Raw genomic sequence first — 19263 nt, forward strand, 5'->3', positions numbered from 1 at the left:
TAAAAAACCTAGGTTAATTCTACATTTTCCTTCACAGAATGACCATAAAACAGCAAACTTACTCATTTTCTATGAAACAACATCTTGACAGTTAGCTCTGTGTGTAAAGAACATAGAGACAAATGTAAGTAAGATTCAGAGTTCCCAACCTTGGTTGGGATGCTTTTGTTCACAAGTGTTCAGTGGTGTATTGAAAGAATCATTGTCTATAAAAGAAATAAAAATCTCCATATAAGGGCCAGTGATGGGAATATGTTATCAATCAAAAATTATTTTTAATCCAATTGGGCACAACTGAAGTGATTAAAAAAATAGTCATTTCATTCATTTTCAGAATTACCTAATATTACACTTTATTTTCCTCCACAGAGGACTCAAACATTTCCATATTGGTGTAGTACTGGCTGACAACTGTTTTGTGTGGCAGCCTGTAAGCAAATGGAAGACTTTGTTTTGAGATGTGATTAAGGTGGTGGTTTCATAACCTTCCATTGAACCATCTTTAAGACATGGGCAAATAAAATAAAATAAAGCCACAGAAGGACCCATGGTGAATGTGGTTTGGAATGAGGCATGGATAATAAGTGATCAGATGTATTCTCTGAGGTCCATTGTAAAAGGAGATCTAATCTATTTGCTCTTTAGGGAAAGAGCCACTAGTGGGAGGATAGTGTTCTTGGAATTTTATGATTGTATTGTTATTCATGGATCGATGGATGAATAAATAAATAAATAAATAAATAAATAAATAAATAAATAAGACATTAAGGAAGAAAAACGTGCCTGGACCAATGATGAGTACCATGGGGTATCTGAAACAGGAGTTTTGATTAAACCCATATGCAACTCTGAGGTCCATTACAGAGAGACACGTAGTTATTCCCTCTGTGGGAACGGAGCACATGGTGCCGTGTGCTTGGGCTATTGTGGTTCTTAGTGATGGACTGTATTTTATTCTAAAATTGACCCACAAATTAAAAAAATGCACTAATGAATGAAAAAAAGAGGACAAATTATACACTTATTATTAAGGAATGTAATGCAACATGGAGTCGTATTATTAAAATTTGTCTGAAACTCTTACTCCAATAAATTAATAGTAAATTAAAGGGCTATCTGGTTATTTGTACATAATACCCAGGAGTGTTTGTTGGTGGTGGGTTGTCAACTGATTCTTTTATTAAGGAAATGGCAACACATTTACTCTATAATAGTTAGTTAAATAACCACAGAATTGAGAGACAGGCAGAGACCAATGATGAGAATGATTTATATGACTACACTCATCATTAATCCAATCTTTTTAAACCAATTTTATTCAAACAATAAAAAAAGAGGCAAGTCTGTTATTGATGGTAATGGCTATGGTCAGACATAAATTTTGTTCACTATTCTTGTCTGGTGGATAAGATCACAGTTACTAGTGTCTTTGTATAAGAGAAAGTATGGTTTTATATATCAATCTATTTTTAAAAAGTAAGCAAATCATGGACCAATTAGGAACACATGTTTAAATATGAGGACTTTTGATTCATCTTAGTTTTCCAATGACAAATATTCTAGGAAATTTTAGGCTCTTCAGTTTTTTGAAAGATGCATCTGGACCTTTCCAAATTGTGGTATTTTGGTTCTGGGTTGATGTTTAACCTTTTCGAGTTTTCTTTAGAAAGATGGTATTGTTATTCCCTGAATAATAAAAACAACCAGTAAGTGAGTGAATCCATAAATCCATAAATCCATGTAGTGGAGGATTGGGAGATTGGATCAGAAAACTAAATTAAATACATTAAATTTAACACATAGAAGTCTAATAAAAAGGTGATGATAGCTCCCTCTAGGTAGGTAGCAAGTAAAGTCAGATGTCTCTATTTGGTAATTTTTATTTAATTTTGTGCTGAGCAAGAAATTCAATAGTATTCAAATTATTTAGTAAAAATTTTACTAAGTAAGAGAGTACCATCCTGGGAAAATGATAAGAATGTGATATGAAATAGAACTTCTGATTAACTGGTCCTTTCACTAGTTTCAGTTTAGGAAAGCGAACTCTGTTTTCACTGTTTTTACAAATTGACTTCCCTCCCCACTTTTTCCTTTGTTTATAGAGCTGATTTAATCATCCTATAATTGTGAGACCTGGCTGTTAATTCTGAGACTGAGAAGCATAAAAACTGATGTAAGTAAATATCAATGTTTGTGTTCTAAGATGGAGGTTATTTATGGAAGCCCACTAAATTATTTCAATAAAATAAATAGTTAAGTAATATATGAAATTAAAGAGTGTCAGTCCTGAGCTCCGTGATTGAAATGTGTCATGAATTAAAATTTGTATTTACTTTAATGCATCCCAACTAAGGACCACCACTAAGGTGAGGGGGAGGAGGCATTTCACATATTCTCAAAGCAGTGTATCCTCCCATTTAATACATTTTTCCACCTTTGCTTAATACATTCCTTTACTGATAAAAATTTCAGTTATTAACCCTTTGAGGCTAGAACATCTTGAAGGATGGCAGAGGTCAGTTTTGTCACTTGTGGGTTAAGATGATAGGTTTGTGGTTGTTGATGACACCAGCTTTAATGTATAGGCAAGTCAAGTGAAAAAAAAGCAGGTGGATGCCAGTCACAAGTAAGGGATTGATATGAAGCAAGCGTGCTGATTAATCCCTATGGCAAAACAGAAGTTCATTGTGAAAAGTGAGTGACTATTTGCTCTCCATAAAGGGGGCAATGAACAGATCTTGGTTGTCTTTCAGACTTTTGTTCTCAGTTTTGTGTCATTAAAGGTTATTGATTGTATAATTACTATTCATGAGTCCATGAATGAATGAATCCATTCAAGAAGGCCTAAGTGAATGAAGAACTAGCAAGCTGTGCCTGGATCAATGATGAGTATTGGTGGAGGTATCTGAATCAACACCTTTGATGAAGCCCTCTGTGTAACTCTGAGGTCCATTACAGAGCAGGAATTGGTCGATATTCTCTGTAGAAATTAGCTAATAGTAGAAGTTAGGAAAATTCAATAAACTTGCCCCAGGCTTTTGTGGTTCATGGATATGGATTGTATTATTTCAAGTGAATCAATGTGTGAATAAATAAAGAAATGAATACATGAAACACCAAAAGCCTCCTTGTGGGGCGATTAGCAGAGTGCAGTAAACACTATTAATATCAATACAATCCTGAAGGAAAATGGAAAGGCTTACTCTGTAATCCCCCTTTTTGTGGAACATATTAGTGTGTACAGCTAAGAGGCAGTGTTTCGAGTTTCTGTAGTTTGATGGGTTTTTTTAAACTACGGAAAAGGAAAGTGTTTTCATCAGTCAATAATCTGTTAGATAACCATCTCTTTAATAAGTGTTGATACAGGTAGATATTTGTAACCATTATAGATCTTAACTTTGGACTAGGTGATGAACTTAATAGTATTTATTATATTACTTATCACTAAGAATTCTGTCCTGGATTAATAAAGAATTGCATCTTTGAGCCAAAGTTCTTATTGGTATCTAGCTTTGTCCAACAGCCATTAAAAAATTCTAAATGTAGTCTAAATCTGCTTTTTCCTACCCAGAGTGAACAATAGCATGGCTGACTCAATCGTTTAGTAAGAATTATTGTAGTCAACCAGGAGCATGAAGACTAATATAAGTAAGTCCCTTAGTTCACATTCTTTGTTTGGATGGCTTGTTCATGGGTGCTATCTGAAGATACCAAAGTAAATAATTGTGTACTACACACACAAAATAAATAAAACACTCCAAGTGTGGACTGATATGGGAATGTGTTATAAACCAAAAACTACGTTTAATCTAAAGCAGTACAGTGGAGGTAATTTTAAAAGAAGATAGAAGTTACTTAATTTATTTTCAGAGCAGTTTAGTATTCTTTATTTTTTTACCATGGTTGATTTAAGCATTCCCATATGGATAGAGGTAGCTGATAGCTCTTTGGGAGCAGCCCAGAGGTGATTGAAGATGGTGGTTTCATTATTTTTCATTGAACCATCTTTGACATATGGACAAATTAAATAAGAGAGGGCCACACAGGAAGCAGTGCTAAATGTGGGTTTGATACAAAGCAGGGAAGTTGACCCATCCACATATGCAGCTTTGAGTGTCTTTGTAAAAAATGAGTTTGTTAGCTTTATAGGAGAAAAGCCTAACATTCAAGGATCTTGTTTTTGGAATTTTGTGATTGTATTATTATTTGTGAATCAGAAAATTAATCAATAAACAAAAATTTCCTAGCATGGACCAATGATGAATGTCATGGGGTTTCTGAAACAAGAATTTTGATTAAACCCATCTGCAACTGAGGTCCATTACAAAGAAACACCTCATTATTCTCTTTGTGGGAAATGAGCCTACAGCATCTTATTCGTGGGCTTTTGTGGTTTGGGGTATGAATTGCATTATTATAATACAATTAGCCCATGAATAAAGAAATATATCAATGAATAAAGAATAAGAGAGATAAGGATGCACTACTTTTAAGGCATATAATGGAACGTGAGTAGTTATTAAAAACAATTTTGAGGTATTTATTCCCAATAAATTAATAGCCAAGGCTTTTATCACTTTGTTAAGGGGCATATGGTCAACTGTGCATAAGAGTCAGTGTTTTGTTTTATGTTGAGGCATATTGCCAATTGATCATTTTATTAAGGAAAGGGAAATACATTTACATAAGTAGTTGATTGAATAAACTATGTAATTGAGAGGGAGAGCATGGAGCAATGATGATAATGTTTTATACAACCACACTCATGATTAATGCAATCTCTTTATGCAGTTTTATGTAAGCAAACAGATATTAAAGAATCAGTTTGCTATTCTTTTGGGTAATGACATAAGGACAAATGTAAATATTATTCAAGGTACTTATCTGGTGTGGGTGGGCTGACATATATTGAAGTATAATTATAAGTGAGCAAATGCATTTGCATTTATATCAGTTTTTTAAAAATCCCACAATGCATGAAAGGAAAGCATGCAGTTGGATGTAAAGATCATGATGTTTTACACGACTGATATCCATAAGAAGACAAAAAGCTCTAGGCCTTTCTAATGATGCACGCAGACATTTGTAAATAATAAGTTTTTTGCTTCTGTTTTGATGGTTGTTTAATTTTTGGAATTCTTTTAGAAAAATGAAGGGATATCCTTATTATCCCATGAGTAATTAAACAGAACAATTAGTGAGTGAATAATAAATTTATTAAGTAGGGTCAAGCTTGGATCATTGGTGAGATTGTGTCCTGAATTGAATCTCCCAGGTATCCAATTCTGCACAAATAAAATTCAACAGAAAAGATGATCCTGGCTTTTATCTACATGGGTAGCAAGTCCAGACAGATATTCCTAATAATTATAATTATCTTCCTTCTTTTTAATGCTAAGTTCAGTGGTGTTCATTATATTATTTAAAATAAAAAATTGCACAGATTAGTAAATATAAAGTAGAGTTCTCTCTTCCGAATGTTTAAAAAGTATGCAAACTAAGTTTTATGGCTACTAGATTTTTGATCATTTAAAATAGTTAAATGTAGACTGATTCTTTTTAAAGCTTGCTTTTTACTCCTCAGAATGAGCACAATCTACTAGATTTGGTTTTTTTTTTTTTTTTTTTTTTTTTTTTTAGATTTGGTTTTTATCTCATGGTGAAGATCTTGCCTTTTATCTCTTTGGGTAAAGAGAGAGGAGATCAATGAAAGCAATAATTAGTGTTCATGTATTGCTTGGGGGCTTGGTCATGGGTACTCACTGAAATGTTTTGAAAGAATAAATGGCTGCATACATGAACAATTCAAAGATGGTCATGCATTGACCAATGATTAAAATATGTTATGAATTCAGAATTATGATTAATCCATTTCAGCATTACTGAATTTATTGGAATGAAAGATGAAAATCATTTCAATCATCTTTAAAACATTTTAATATTCCATTTTATTTTTGTTCCATGGTGGATTTAAGCACTTGTCCATTGGTTGACATCATTACAGACTATGAACTCATTGAAGAAACATAACATAAGAAAATGGGAAATTTTGCTTTTTCCTTAATCATGGCACACAGTGGTAGTTCACTCTACCATCTTTAAAACACGGATGTCGGGATCCCTGGGTGGCGCAGCGGTTTGGCGCCTGCCTTTGGCCCAGGGCGCGATCCTGGAGACTCGGGATCGAATCCCACATCGGGCTCCCGGTGCATGGAGCCTGCTTCTCCCTCTGCCTGTGTCTCTGCGCCTCTCTCTCTCTCTCTCTCTGTGACTATCATAAATAAATAAAAATTAAAAAAAAAATTAAAAAAAAAAACACAGATGTCAAATGAAAGAGGCCCAAGCAGGGACCAATGACTAATGGAATTAAGATGATGCAAGGAAATGGATTAATTCATATTTACAATGCTGGGGTACATTGCACAGAGAGAGTCAGTTCTGTAGCTCTGTAGTAAGTCACTTTCTTGGACATACTCCTATTTTCAAGGGCCTTTGTTTTATTTTCCTAATTCGTGCATGTTGACTGAATTATTAATGAATCAGTGAATAAGTCAGAACAATATATTAAATGAAGGCACAGAATACCAAGTCTGGATCAATGATGAGTGTGCGTGGGGCATCTGAATAAAATTTTTGATTAAACCCAGTCTGTAACTCTGAGGTCCATTGCATCTATGGGAAATGTGCTTATGGATAAAATTAGAAATATTCAAGGACCACAGTCTTGATTTGTGCTGTTGTTATTGTTTTATTGTTCACAACTATGAATAAGTAAAGAAAGGGCTATACCTTATCTAATCATGAAAGGAGCTAATGAATCCAGGATTATTAATATATTTCTGGAATTTTGAATTAAAATAAAGTAGACTAAGGCTGCTCCTTCTTTGGGAACATATGATAGATATATGTGAACATCAATATTGTTTTGAGGTGGTAGTGAATTGATGGCATGTATTATTTTCAAAAAGGACAAAAAACTTACATAATTGCATAGTAATCAGCAATACTTAGTAGAATACATATACCAATAATAATCTAACAAATCATGATAAACCCATTAATATAAAATGATTTTTTAAAAGATTTTATTTATTCATTCATGAGAAACACAGAGAGCGGCAGAGACACAGGCAGAGGGAGAAACAGGCTCCATGCTGGGGGCCTGACGTGGGACTCGATCGGGGGATCTGCAGGATCATGCCTTGGGCCAAAGGCAGTGCTAAATTGCTGAGCCACCTGGGCTGCCCAGTATAAAATGATTTTAATAAATAAAAATTTAATACAATCAGTGTTAAAAAATAAAGTAAATTATTAAATAATTATTGAAACTTAAGAAAGGCCGAAGCATGAACATTAGAAGAGTGAGTATAGTAATTATGTTCATTGACTTTTCTTTCAAAGAAAAATGTAAAAATAGGTAAATAACTAAAAATGAAAGAAAAATGTAAATGTATTTTGTTGATGATTTCTGAAAGTGAAAAGCCAATGGATACTTGTAGTATCACTCAGCCTTCTTGTGAAGTATCCTTAGAGCTCACCATTATTGATGCTATTATTATTAGTGAGTAAAAAAAATTTTATATTTCAATCCATTATTGAAAAGAATGTAAATCATGGGTCAGTGAGAAGCATGTATAATGTATGAAGGAGTGTGATTAACCCTGTTCTTTTTTTTAAATTTTAACTTTATTTTTTATTTATTTATTTTTTTGTATCTTTTTTTATTAGAGTTCAATTTGCCAACATGTAGTATAACATCCAGTGCTAAAAAAAAAAAAAAAAAAAAAAAATCCTGTTTGTGCTTTCAAAGTCCACTTAAATAAAAAAGATCTAGGCTCCTCCTTTGGGGAAGGGAATGGGAGAATACCCCCATTCTCTCTAGTACACCTTACTGTTAACATTTAAATTCAAATTAATTAAAAATAAAAGATCACTTCCTTAGTAACACTAGCCACATTTTAAGCCAAATGTGGCCAGTGGCTACCATATTGAATAGTGCTAATAGAGGATATTTCCATTACTGCAGAAAGTTCCATCAGTGCAAACAATGCTGAGATAGGAAGTTGCATGTAATAGTATTCAGTTTTGAGTAGTTGATAACCATTTTGTGTTTTCTGTAGAAAAAAAGAGCAGATAATTAAATTATCCTTAGAGTTGCTTAAAAAGTGAATAAATAAATGAGTCAACAAATCGATAAACACATGTATGAAAGTACAGTGTGGCTCATTGGTCAGGTTGTTTTATGAAATAAGAATTTAAATTCATTCCATTTTGCTAAAGTTTTCCCACTGAAATATTATCTGGACTTTTTACTTTTTGGTAGGTTATATAGTCAGATATCAATAATAGTTTTAGTTCTTTTTGTGTTGGGTGTGTAGATTATAAAGGTCTTCTTTATGTTATTTCACACTGAAAATTGAGTAATTCAGTAGATGAAAAGGATAGCACTGTTGTATTGATGAAAATGTGACACGGACCAATATTTATGATTAATCTAATGCAGAACTAACTTTTATTTAAAAATCTAAATTTATACTTTTCACTCTTTTAAAAATCTACTTTATCCTCCTGGATGAATACTCCACATTGGATTCAGCTATTATCCAATGAAGAAGATCTTGACTGTTACTTCTGTGGGTAAGAACCAATGTAACAGTCAGAGTTTGTCCTCATTTGTATGGTTTGTCCATGTGTGGTCACTAAAGTCATTGAATAGAACAAAAGCCTATATACACAAAAATAAAATCTAGGAACATCAAATATGGACCAATAGTGGGAATGTGTTTTGGGCCAAGAAGTAGAATTAACCCATTTCAGCACAACTGAGATGCATTTTGTTTTTGAGTGGAAGGCATTTAATTAATATTAATATTAATAATGATATTTCATATTATTTCTAAACCACAGTTGATTGAAGCATTTGCATTTTGATAGAGATCCAGGCTATTAACTGTTTAGAGGAAGGAGCTCTCAGAAGGTAGAGCATATTGCTTGTATTCTAGATGTGGGATGCCCTGTGGTTTTTCATTGTTGATTACACCATGATTAAAACTGGACAAATGAAATGAACATGGCTCAATCATGGAACATTTTTAATGATGGCATTGATATGAAACAAGGTTCCTGTGGAGACCTAGTATGAAAGCTTTGTGAGAAATCAGTCTAGAGACAGATCATAGTTGTATTGAGTATCTTGCTCTGGGAGTTGGTGATCCATGGGAAAATGAAGGTAGAAATGAATGAAGAAAAAGAGTGCCAAGTGTGGACCAATGATGAGATTGGAGGGTGTCTGAATCAAAAATTTTGATTAAAGCCATCTGTGACTCTGAGGTCCATAATTAAAAAGTGGCCTCATTTTTTCCTCTATGGAATTGAGCTTAGGGCAGAAGTTCAGAGTGTTCAAGTGTCTTGATTATGGGCATACACACTTTATGGATATAGATTGAATTCTTGTAAGTAAATTATGCAAGAATAAATTAAATAAATATTAAAAAGTAAAAATAAATCTGAGCATAGACAACTATGAGAGTATGTAATGAAATAGAGTTTATTATTATTATTATACATTTCTGTGGCACTGAATTCTAGTGAAATCTATTTCTAAAGGCTGTTTCCCCTTTTTGGAATGAATGGGTAGGCAGAAGTACATAAGACTCAGTATCATTGTTTGATATAGGTGGTTATTTGCTGGTTAGTTGTTTTTTATTTTGAAAAGAATAAATTGCATATATAAATAAGTCATTAAATACTTAATTGGAAAAAGAATGAGCATAGTTCATATTAGAATGTGCCTTAGGAACTGAGTTATTATTAATCTCCCTCTGTTTACTGAATTTTATTAAAAAGAAGGAGAAACAGCTCATTTTTAAAGCTTTATGGGTAATATAATAGGTATGGAGGCAAAATAATGTTATTCAGGTTTCCTGTCTAATATTAGTTAATTCCCAAATATTGATGAATTGTTACATTTGAGTAGATTAAGTCCTAATCACAGTTTTTAAAAGGGGGATATAAAACATGGCCTAGTAAAGAGCAAGAGTAAGGATTAATCTGTCTGTACTATTGGTCCTCTCTTCCTGGCTTGGGAATGGGTATATAGACACTTGCATATGAAGAGCATTTCTATTCTGAGTTGTTCATGGGTTTACCATTGTGTGTGTAAACGTGTGTGTGTATATTTAATATATTTAGTATGTTTAAATATGTGATCAAATATTCCATAAGTCACTCCATAAAAGAATAAATAAAACAGTGAACAGTTGAATTAATATATGAGGAGGGTCAAGCATAGATCTTGGTGAGAATATGCCATGAATCACAGATTTAAACTCATCTATTTCTACATAAATTGAATCCTTCAGAAAAAAAAAAGATTGTCTAGGCTCTTGCCTATGTGAGTAGGAGGTCTCTAGACAGATATGTGCAATGGTCAGAGTTTCTATTTTTGTGTGATGAACATTGTATTATTTAAAATTTATAGTCAAATAAATAAATAAGAAGTGATGTTCTTGGGTCAGTGATGAAAATGAGAAGTGAATCAAATTTCCTGATTAATCTTGTATCATACAACTATTGTCTTTTAAATCAATCTAAATCTGAACTGTTCATTCTTTTGAATATTGGCACTTGACTCCACAGAATGAAGACCATGGTTGATTTAATCCGTCTTTGCTGATGAAGATCTTGGCTGCTACCTTTGTGGGTAAGGAACCTAATGACTAAGGTAAATAATAGTCAAAAGATCTTGTCAACAGGGGTGAATTTTTCATTAGTGTTCACTGAATTACTTATATTAAGCTATACGTAGATCAATGATATGAATGTGCTGTGAAATAAAGATTATGCTTAATCCAATTCAGTACAATTGTGGTTAAAAATAAGATGGAAGGCATTTTATTCATTTTCAAAGTAGGTGAATAATCCATCTTATTTTTGTAGTGCATTTGACTTAAGCATTTATCCAGTAATAAAATCTAAGACTGTGCTGTTCACTGTGGTTGCTCCTAGCCACATGTGGCTGTTTAAATCTAAGATAATTAAAATTCACTGAATTTTAAATTCAGTTCTTCAGTTGCATTAGCCACATTTCAAGTACTTAGTAGCTCCGTGTGGCTAGTGGTGACTGTGAGAGAGAGTGCAGTTATAGCACATCCATATTATGATGCAAAGAATTATTGGATAGCTTCTCACTGAAGGAGTACATAGAAAGATTGAAGATAGTTGGAATAGAATGCACATGAAGCTGGGATGTTAATTGATCGATACATACCTAGCTGAGGGCCCCTGCAAAAAAAAAAAAAGTCCTTTGGGAAAAGGTCTAGTTATGGGAAAAGAGCCTGTAAGTAGACTTTGGTCATATCCAAGGACCTTGTTCTTGGCTTTTTAAAAATTCATGGATATTGATTTTATTACTGTTTGTGGATCAGTGAATGGATCAATAAACAAAGGTATAAATGAAGAAAAAGATTGCTTAACCTGGATCAATGATGAGTACCCTGGGGTGTCTGAAATCAAGGATTTTGATTAAACCCTATGACTCTGAGGTCCATTACAAAAGATTCCTCTCTGTTGTCTCTATGGGAAATGAGCTTATTCTAGGAGTTAAAAATACTCAGGAGTTTGTTCTTGGGCTTTTGAGTATTGTATTTTCAGTAAATCAATGCATGAATAAATCAAGAAATAAATAAATGAATAAAGACAAAATGGGTTATTCTTGGTCCAAATAGGAGAGTATGTAATATAATATATGAATATAAAAATCATTGTTAATAAATTTCTGAAGCACTGAGTTCCAGTAAGGTAAATTGATTAAATCTGACCCTTTTGGGTAAAGATAATTTAGATAAATGGATGTAAGAACTCATGTTGTATTTCTGGGTTGGGTTGTTGGTTTTTTGTTTTACCCAGAGAAGAGCAAAACATTTACTTAAAATTAATTATTGATTAAGTAACTACATAATTGAGAGAGGGCTTACACATGGACTTATGTTGAGAATGTGTCATATGACCAGTTACAACTAATCCAGTGATCTTCACTATGTTTTAATTTAAAAAAAAGGAAAAATTATCTGATCTTTTTTCTGTGCCTAAGGAGCATATGGGCATGCATTAATATTGTCTTGTTTCTGTGGAGTCACACATATTAATATTATTATAAATATATAAAACAATAAGTTAACATTTTTTAAATGAATCATGGCATCTTTTCTTTTTTTTTAAGATTTTATTTATTTATTCATGAGGGACACACACACACACACACACACATACACACACAGGCAGAGGCACAGGCAGAGGGGGAAGCAGTTTCCCTGTGGAGAGCCCAACGTGGGACTCGATCCCAGGACCACTGGGATCACACCCTGAGCCAAAGGCAGACACTCAACCACTGAGCCACCCCGGCGTCCCTAAGTTAACATTGTAATCAATTATTTGGACCATGAGGAGCATGTGTTTTGAAACGAGGAGAGAGATTAATCAATCCAGTTCTACACAATTGCTTTCCGGATAAAATACTTATACTCTTAAGTTTTAGGAATGGTGAATATATACATATATTTTAAAGATTTTATTTTTTTATTCATGAGAGACATAGAGAGAGGCAGAGACATTGGCAGAGAGAGAAGCAGACTCCCTGCGGGGAGCCTGATGTGGGACTCCATCCCAGGACCCCAGGATCATGCCCTGAGCCTAAGGCAGACGCTCAACCACTGAGCAACCCAGGTGCCCCAGTGAATATATTTAGATAGGATTTCTTTTTTCTGGCTTGGTGCAATTTCTTTTAAAAAGCCTAAGATAAATGACTCCATACATAACTATGTTCCTACATAAATATATAAAGATGGGACAAGGATGCACAATTGTTGAGAATGTCCTAGAATCTAGGATTCAGATTAATCTAGTTCTTTCATTTCTTTCTTTTTTTTAAAGATTTCATTTATTTATGAGAGAGAGAGAGAGAGAGAGAGAGAGAGAGAGAGAAATGCTAGAAGCATGATGGGGACTCAATTCTGGGTCTCCAGGATCACGCCCTGGGTTGAAGGTGGCACTAAACCACTGAGCCACCCAGGCTGCCCCAACCAAGTTCTTTCTAAGCAAGATTCATTTAGCAAAAAGATAGAGCTCTCACTTGGCTCAGTAGAGGACACAGAAACAGATATGAGTAGTAGTCATGGGTCTTATTCTTTTATTTGGTGTTGATTTCAGAGAAGTTCATTATGTCAGTTAAGTGTATTGCTTGGATCAATCAAGAAATAAATATGCTTTTCTGAGTTTTAATACATAATAAGCACTAAAGTTTATTTGTAATCATTTATTGTTGACTTGAACTAAAATATCTGAATCTAGGCTCTTCTATATCTGTCATCTGTATCATTGAATCTCTGTGTTTTTATATTTGCTTTATACTCTACAGGATGGATGCATGATGAATCAATTATGGAGTGTAGAAACTTATGTAAGTAACAGTCGAGATAATTGCTTCTGGTTTGGCGGTCTGTCATGGGTGTTAACTCCATTATTGAAAGGGAATAAATGGCTGCATATACAAATAAAATGAATGAAGGTCATGTGTGGGCCAGTACAGCACATCTGTGGTCAATTAAGGAGAAAAAAACAGGACCATTTTATTCATTTTCACAGTTAGTTATTCAATTAATTAATGTAAAATGAATTATTCAATTTTAATTTTGAGTCACAGTTGATTTAAACCTCCCTTTATTTATGGAGACATAGTTTGGTCACATTCAAATAGTAAAATGGGGTTAATATGAAGTATTATATTAGTCTATATAGTATGGAAAATTAATGAAAGATATATGTTAGTGGGATATAATTCTATACAGAAATGTTAGAGATATTCAAGGATCTTGTCTCAAGTTTTCATGACCTTTATGAATTTTGTTATCATTAGGAAATTGATCAATTAAGCATTAAAACATGTGCACATGATTGAAGATAATAAGGGCCAATCCTGGACCAATGATGATGACTGGTGGAGTATGAGTCATGGATGATGAATACTATGTAACTGGAACTCTGAGGTCCAACACAATAGGAAACAGTCTATACCTTCTGCTGTAAATGATCCAATGGACAGATGCTAGGAATATATAAGGATATCCTTAATTTTTGTGTTCATGGAATTTGATTCTGTTATTGTAAATAGATCACCAAAAGAATCAAACAAATACATAAATAAAACAGGAAAGTGAAGTATTATCCAATTATGAAAATATATGATGAGTCCAGAAATGTTATTACTAAATATTAAAAAACACTGAGTTCTATTAGGAAATAAATGTCCTAAAGATATTCTCTCTTTGGCTCAGGTTGATATGTACAGCGTAAATCATAGCCCATTTTCTTCTTTGACCAGGGCCTTGTTCAATGTTGTTTGTTACCTCAAGGAAAAAAACATAACAATTTAATACATACCTAAATGACAAATAAAATGAAAGGAGGCATGCAAGGATAAATGGAGAGAATATTTCAAATCCTTTTTATTATCTGTTTTTCTACTCTCAGAATGGATGCTCCCGGCCAATTTAAGCATCTCCATGATCATGAGCTCTCTGGTTCCCTAGGAGCATAGAGACCAATGTGAGTATGGTCAAAGTCTTTGTCTTGGTTTGGATCGTTGTTAAAGGATCCAAAAGGGACAACCATGGCCCCATGATAAATACGGCATTGCTGTGAACACTGTTGTTGATGATTGCAAAATTAAGAATGATTAATGAGAGATATAATCAAGGTAGCAAATGATCCTATAGATAGCTATTACAGATACTTAAAAATCTTGTTCTTAAGTTTTTGTGATTCAGAGTTAAGTTACTAATGAAATGAGGAATTAACCAACAAACAAATGTAGAAATTAATGGAGGAGAAGAGGGCCAGTTCTGGACCAATGATGACAAAGGGTGGCGTATGAGTCATGGATGATGAATATTACGTGTCTGAAACTCTGAGGTCCGACAAATAAGAAATCTAGTGCGTTCCTTATGTTGGAAATAATCCTATGGACAGATGTTAGGAATACATAAGGATTTTGTTCTTTCACTATGTATACCTGGTTTTGATTTCATATTTATAAATGGATCAATGATAGAACCATAAACAAATATATAAATCAGTAAATATAAAAAGATGAAGTATTGTTAAACTAAAAAAAGTAGTGAGGCAAGAAATACTATTAATATTAATTGAAATCATAGAAGTCCATTAAGAATTAAATGGACCAACTGTGTTACCTCTGAGCAGGCATCATATAGGCATTGATTAATAATAGTCACTTTTGTTGTCACAGACCAGTCTCATGGGCAAGGTTGTTCATTTTGTTAGGAGGAAAATATGTAAATATTATGAAAAATTAATAAACAATCAAATGGCTGAGTAAATTAAATGTGAAAGCAAGGCTAAAGGGAGAGAATATCTCAGTCTTTTAAACCATCTCTTCTGCTTTATACTCCTCAGAATGGACACACTTGAGATGATTCTCTGTGGTTGGCTCCATTGTTAGGAACAGAGACATGAATGTGAGTAATAGTTACAGTGCTCTTAGTTTGAATGGTTATTTTTTAAAAAGAATATTCACTGTTTTAATAAGATATATTTTGTATAAGCAAAGAAGGCCAACTATGGCCCAGTGATAAATTATTATATGAAACATTGAGGATAATTAATATAAGAAATATACTGATTTGGTAAATGATTGTATAGGGATATTTAGGGTCCTTATTCTTGTTTTTTTTTTTTATTCATAGGTATTTGTTTTATTATTACCAGGGAATTGGTAAATTAATTCATAAATAAATATTGATGAAAACAAAAAAGAGGCCCAGGCTTGGATCGATGATGATGGCTGGTGGCGTATGAATCATGCATAATGAATGATACGTGTCTGGAACTCTGAGGTCCAACAAAGAAAATCTGGTCTACTGCCTCTATTGGAAATGGCCCTATAAACAGATGTTAAGAATATATAAGGACCATGTTCTTGGTCTTTTTGTTCATGGATTTTGATTCTATTATTATAATTGGATATATTAAAATTATAAACAATTGATCAATAAATATAAATAAGTAAAATATTGTTCCATTATGAAAATGTGTCACAACATAAGAGAATCTATTAATATGTATTAAAAACACTGAGCCGATTAAGAAAGACATGGTTCAATGGTGTGACTTCTTTGGCTAATGTTGAATCATTGTTCCTATTCTGGCTCAGTGACAAATTTGATGTTTATTTTCTTAAAAAAATATTAATAAATGTTATCCCAAAATAATAAATGCCTAAATTACTCACTAAATAAAAGTTGAAATGGATTAATGGAGAGATAATGTCTCTCTCTCTCTTTTTTTTTCTATCTACTCTGCTCTGTACTTCTCAGAGTGGTCACACAAGCTGATTAAAGCACCTTTCATTATTATGAGCTCTATAGGATATGGAGACCAGCGTGAGTATAAAGTTCTTATCTTATTTTTGGTAGTTGGCTTAGGATGTTAATTGTAATATTAAGAAATATTTAAATATAATAAAAAAGGCCAACCACAGCCCCATGATAAATAGAGAATTGACATGAAACATTATATTGATTAACTGGTATTTGCAAAATTGTAGATGATTAATGAAATACATATTCAAGGAGGCAATGATTCCATGGTCAGATGTTAGGGATTCTTAAGGGTCTTATTTTTAAGTATTTTTGCTTCATAGATGTTTATTTTATAGTCATTGATTTATTGATATGTTGATCAGTAAAGAAATGTACAAGGAAAAGGGCCAGTGCTGGACTGATGATGACGGCTGGTGGCGTATGAGTCATGGATGATGAATACTACGTGTCGGGAACTCTGAGGTCCAACACAACAAGAAATCTAGTCTTTTTTCTCTGTTGGAAATGACTATATTGATAGATATTAGTAATGTACAAGGATCATGTTCTTGGTCTTTGTGTTCATGGATTTTGATTCTTTTAGTATAAACAGAGAAGTGAAAGAATCAATAATTCAATCTAAATAAACATGAATAAGTGGATTGTAAATTATGAAAATTAATAAATACCTAAGTGGCTGAGTAAATGAAATGTGGAAAGCAAAACCAATGAAGAAAAGGCCTAATTTTTTTTTATATCACCTGTAATGTGCATTTCTCAGAATGGATCCATTGGACCTGATTCTTCCATGGTCACAAGATGTCTGCTTGTCTCTATGTGTTTGGTACATAGAAAGAAGGGTGAGTTTTTATGGGTATATACTCTGGATTTGAAAAGTATGAAATATAATAAAGCCTCCATGGTCCACTGATAAATATGGAATTATATTTTTTTAAAATTTTTATTTATTTATTTGATAGTCACAGAGAGAGAGAGAGAGAGAGAGGCAGAGACAGGCAGAGGGAGAAGCAGGCTCCATGCACTGGGAGCCCAATGTGGGATTCGATCCCAGGTCTCCAGGATCGCGCCCTGGGCCAAAGGCAGGCGCCAAACTGCTGCGCCACCCGGGGATCCCCAATAAATATGGAATTAATATTACATTGCATTACATTGATTAGTCCCTCTATGAAACTCTGAGGATGATTAATCAAGGAAATATATTGATGTAGTAAATGATTCTATGGACAGATAGGGATTTTTTAAGGCCTCTGTTCTAGGTTGTTGTTGTTGGATTCATTTTCTTTTTTACTTCATAGGTATTTATTTTATTACTATCAGATAAATTGATTAATTAATTAATTAATAAACAAAGGTAGATGACAGCGGGGAAAACAAAGGCCAAGGGTGGTCCAATGATGGTGGCTGATGGCGTATGAGTCATGATTAATGAGTATGCGTCTGGAACTCTGAGGTCCAGCAAAAAAAGAAATCTAGTTTATTGCCTATGTTGGAAATGATCCTATAGACAGATTTAGGATTTCACAAGGATCTGGTTCTACAGTCTTTGCATTAATGAATTTTGATCCTATTGCAGTAGGTGAATCAATAGAAGAAAAAATGTAGTAAGGCAAGAGTGAGAGAGAAATAGTTTGCAGGTAATACCTCTAGATAAGAATGTTATAGGTAATATAAACAATGGCCAATATTCTTGTTCTGAGTTAGTGGAAAGTTCAATGTTTGTTTTCCTTAAGAAAAAGTTAAATGCATATTACCCCAAATTAATATGCAGTTTAATTACTGAGTAATGAAATGTAGTGCAAGGATCAATAGAGGAAATATCTCAATCATGTTATTGTCTACTCTGCTTTCTACTTTTTAGAATGCACACACTCAAGGTGGTTTAAGTAGTATGCCTCGACCAATGATCTCTGCATTTGCCTGTAGGAACATGGATACCAACGTGAGTCATAGTCAACATTTTCATCTCACTTTGGGTGGTTTCTTTAGGGGATTCTCTGTAATATTTGAAACAAGTATTCAGTGTAAGAGGAAAGACCAACCATGATCCAGTCATGAAATTGGAAATGTATGAAACATGATGTTGATTAATCTACTTATACAGCAATGAAGATGATTAATGGAAGGTATTTCAATGATGCAATGATTCTAAAGAAAAATGATAGGGTTACTGAAGGCCCTTGTCCTTGGGCTTTTGTGAGTCATAGATATTTATTTAATCACCAAAGTGAATTGATGAATTGATCCTTAAAAAATGCATAGGAGAATAAAGAAAAGGAGGCTTGTGCATGGACCAATGATGACAGCTGGTGGCGTATGAGTCATATACGATGAATGCTACGTGTCTGGAAGTCTGAGGTCCAACACAATGTTCCTGTGGATCGGTGTTAGGAAAATACAAGAATATTGTTATAGTAATCATGGATTCATGAATTTCTATGTTATTCATATAAATGAATGGGTCACTTCTAGAACCAATAAATAAACATGTAAGTAAATAGAACCATGGAAGAAGCCTTGTCAATTATGTATATATATATATATATGCAGTGGAGCAAGAACTACTATTAATATAAACTGAAGAAACCAATGCAGGTTAAGAGATAAAATGGACCAAGGGTGTTCCCTCTTTATCTAAGGATCATAATGTTACATTTATATTTATGCTAATATATGTGTAGAAATTATGAAAAATAAAAGGTACCTTTATGATTGAATAAATGAAATGAGTAAAACAAGGATCCATTTAAAGAAGACTTCAATTTTTTTTATTACCTGCTCTGCTCTGTACTCCTCAGAATGGGTGCACAACTCCAGTGGGCTGAAGCATCTCCTGCGGTCACAAGCTCTATGTTGCAGAGACGAATGT

General features: G+C 33.4%; 1 long non-coding RNA gene, 10 other non-coding genes and 2 pseudogenes across 13 annotated transcripts in view; all 13 read left to right on the forward strand.

Moving 5' to 3' along the window:
• Positions 1-19263, forward strand: part of LOC102152259 — a 106861-nt gene that overhangs the window by 40477 nt on the left and 47121 nt on the right. For all 3 annotated transcript variants that reach the window (XR_005363788.1, XR_005363789.1, XR_005363790.1), the window contains exons 13-24: positions 38-124; positions 2103-2173; positions 3572-3648; positions 8597-8637; positions 10639-10702; positions 13415-13456; positions 14527-14601; positions 15472-15533; positions 16392-16457; positions 17158-17236; positions 18256-18336; positions 19193-19261. This is a non-coding gene — a long non-coding RNA (uncharacterized LOC102152259). The remainder of the gene's footprint in view (positions 1-37; positions 125-2102; positions 2174-3571; positions 3649-8596; positions 8638-10638; positions 10703-13414; positions 13457-14526; positions 14602-15471; positions 15534-16391; positions 16458-17157; positions 17237-18255; positions 18337-19192; positions 19262-19263) is intronic.
• Positions 785-859, forward strand: LOC119873106. Its single transcript, XR_005363901.1, has one exon. It is a non-coding gene; the product is annotated as a small nucleolar RNA SNORD113/SNORD114 family (small nucleolar RNA).
• On the forward strand, positions 2876-2953 carry LOC119873107 (annotated as a pseudogene).
• On the forward strand, positions 4250-4322 carry LOC119873118. The gene has a single exon (XR_005363910.1). It is a non-coding gene; the product is annotated as a small nucleolar RNA SNORD113/SNORD114 family (small nucleolar RNA).
• Positions 6592-6667, forward strand: LOC119873109 (annotated as a pseudogene).
• On the forward strand, positions 9263-9336 carry LOC119873100. Its single transcript, XR_005363897.1, has one exon. It is a non-coding gene; the product is annotated as a small nucleolar RNA SNORD113/SNORD114 family (small nucleolar RNA).
• LOC119873110 lies at positions 11477-11549 on the forward strand. The gene has a single exon (XR_005363904.1). It is a non-coding gene; the product is annotated as a small nucleolar RNA SNORD113/SNORD114 family (small nucleolar RNA).
• LOC119873070 lies at positions 13974-14048 on the forward strand. The gene has a single exon (XR_005363870.1). It is a non-coding gene; the product is annotated as a small nucleolar RNA SNORD113/SNORD114 family (small nucleolar RNA).
• On the forward strand, positions 14899-14973 carry LOC119873075. The gene has a single exon (XR_005363874.1). It is a non-coding gene; the product is annotated as a small nucleolar RNA SNORD113/SNORD114 family (small nucleolar RNA).
• LOC119873081 lies at positions 15843-15917 on the forward strand. The gene has a single exon (XR_005363880.1). It is a non-coding gene; the product is annotated as a small nucleolar RNA SNORD113/SNORD114 family (small nucleolar RNA).
• Positions 16791-16865, forward strand: LOC119873078. Its single transcript, XR_005363877.1, has one exon. It is a non-coding gene; the product is annotated as a small nucleolar RNA SNORD113/SNORD114 family (small nucleolar RNA).
• Positions 17782-17853, forward strand: LOC119873101. Its single transcript, XR_005363898.1, has one exon. It is a non-coding gene; the product is annotated as a small nucleolar RNA SNORD113/SNORD114 family (small nucleolar RNA).
• LOC119873066 lies at positions 18684-18758 on the forward strand. Its single transcript, XR_005363867.1, has one exon. It is a non-coding gene; the product is annotated as a small nucleolar RNA SNORD113/SNORD114 family (small nucleolar RNA).

Source organism: Canis lupus, chromosome 8 (genome assembly GCF_011100685.1).
Source record: "Canis lupus familiaris isolate Mischka breed German Shepherd chromosome 8, alternate assembly UU_Cfam_GSD_1.0, whole genome shotgun sequence".
Taxonomy (NCBI): domain Eukaryota; kingdom Metazoa; phylum Chordata; class Mammalia; order Carnivora; family Canidae; genus Canis; species Canis lupus.